This window comes from Rhineura floridana, chromosome 15, assembly GCF_030035675.1.
Source record: "Rhineura floridana isolate rRhiFlo1 chromosome 15, rRhiFlo1.hap2, whole genome shotgun sequence".
Classification (NCBI taxonomy): Eukaryota; Metazoa; Chordata; class Lepidosauria; order Squamata; family Rhineuridae; genus Rhineura; species Rhineura floridana.
This window is the reverse complement of record NC_084494.1, coordinates 12,535,324-12,537,398: the sequence shown is the minus strand read 5'-3', so window position 1 is coordinate 12,537,398 and position 2,075 is coordinate 12,535,324. Positions and strand designations below refer to the sequence as shown.

The 2,075-nt window shown below is 56.1% G+C and overlaps 1 long non-coding RNA gene across 1 annotated transcript; it reads left to right on the top strand.

Moving 5' to 3' along the window:
* The first annotated feature begins 239 nt into the window (after nt 1-239).
* Nucleotides 240-1,861, top strand: LOC133370221 (uncharacterized). The gene is made up of 4 exons (XR_009759097.1): nt 240-316; nt 650-687; nt 863-972; nt 1,787-1,861. It is a non-coding gene; the product is annotated as an uncharacterized LOC133370221 (long non-coding RNA).
* The last annotated feature ends 214 nt before the right edge of the window (nt 1,862-2,075 follow it).

The following is a 2,075-nucleotide window of genomic DNA, read 5'->3' as shown; positions in this document are numbered from 1 at the left end:
TCCCTCCATGCCCCTGCTCGTCTCAGCTGCCTCTTTCATGCACCTTTCCCAGCCGTTAGATGTCCCCCAATTCAAGGAACTGCATGAAATGGGAGGGACGTGCCTGCAGTTACAGACTGGGCTACCCATGTTTCGGTTCCAGCTGTTCTGCAATGACCCCGTCTTCTCCAGAGCCCCTCCATCTCAAACAACAACATTTCTGGTTCTCTGTCTCACTTTCGCTTCCCCCCATTCTAGGTTCAGGGAATTACAGGGGTTCCTGAGGCGGAGGCAAAATAAAGTGGCCCCCCTCAAGACAGGCCCGCTGAGGTTACAGGTGAGCAGGGGCCCTGTTTTCAGGGGGGGGGGAAGAAGGGAACAGGGCTTTTTTTTGTAACAGCCACCTCTTTTTTACTTCCCCCCCAAAAAGCACTGGGAGGAAGTGGATTTGGATGGCCCCTTGGGGATAGGATAGGGGGCCAAGGACCAGACAGAGAGGCCTGGGGGCCTGTATTTGGCCGCTGGGCTTGAGGTTCCCCACCCCCTGTAGGAAGACTTAGAAAACAAGAGAAGAAGATCTGGAAGATGAGGGTGATAATCATCCGCCGTGGCAAACACTATGAGATGAACTAATCCATCTCCGTCTCCTTTCCTGCTTCTCTCCTTGCAGCTTCCCGGCAGATCAGCGGACGTTCCCCGTTGCCTGAGGTTAGTATTTGAGAAGGGAGAAGTAGCAGGTAGTCAATCCCTCCTACGACCGCAGCCCAAGGCCCCCTCGTGGCGTTTGGCCCCTGGGGTCCCGCAAGACCTTCAGTGCTGCGGTCTCAGACGCAGAGGAGCCCTTCCCCAAATTCCCTCACAGCCTGACTCTGGCCACTTCCAGCAACTGCCTCCGGACGAGTCTTTCCTGCACTTTGTTCGTGAGACGTGCACCCAGGCTCGCCAGAGAGAGGAGGAGACCCTGTCCAGGACTCCACCGGGCAGGCCATTGTGGTGAGTCGGATGCCGCGTGAAAGATCCGGGGAAGGCGTTTGGAGACAGGCCTGTGGGTCTGGCCCAGAGGGGGACCATGCGGGTGCTTGGCCTGGAATGGCCAGTTCCACTCGGCATCAAACGCTGAGTCCTGAGTTTGGGGGCAGAGTGTTCCTCCTCCTGTCCAGGACGGGGAACTGACTTCTTTCCTCTTCTGCTCTTTTAATGTAATCCGTAGTCTGGGCCTGGAGATGCCCTTGGCAAAGCGCCATGATGGGTCCCCCTCGCACCAAGCTGGGCCCCCATTCCCATCCTACCCACCCACCCCCTGCTCACACATTGGCACTTTTTCTCGGGGGTGGGCGTGCGTGCCTGGGGGGCTGCTATCTTCTCTTTCCCAAAATGCATCAGTGTCAGGCATTGCATCTTGGGAAACCAAAGACGGTGGCTGCCTGCCTGAGCTGCCCGTTGCTTACCTGAAAGTACCACTGAGGCCACGTAAGCGGGAGAGGGGGGTCTTGGGGGGGTGACTGCCAGGTGAGATGCTCTTGCTGGCCCCAAACTGTAGGGTCCGGCAGCCATCCCTGGGGTGCGCCTGAGGGACCAGCGGCAGTGATGGTGGGGGTAGGGGGCAGCCCCAGTGGGCCCAGCGGGGCCGTGTCAAACCCAGCAGCTGCCTGAGTCTGGGATTGCTGAGGCCAAATACTGTGGTCGGAACTTGGGTTTGGATTTGGGGCGTCTCCACCCTGGCACCTTCAGGTGAAGGTTGGAGCATAAACGGGGGAAATAAACGAATAAAGCTGGCATCATTCAGCCTCTTTTCTCTTCCACCCAGATGAGATGGTGATAGAAAATATGGAGGTCTTTGACGATGGATCGTGAAGACGGCTCAGTCCCAGAACAGATCCTGGGCGATGAGAGTGAGACAATTTGTTATCGATGACCTCCTTCTGCAGCACATATGCATTTTATCTTTGTTGTGTATAATAAACATTGTTGGAACAAAGTCACGCTAATTGCTTTGGTTCTTCCTTTGGGTCTCTTCTGGTTTGATAGAAAGTGCTCCCACAACCCCCTTTCCTCGACGCAACCCTAAGGGACTAGGGTCTAGAGGAGATTTGGGT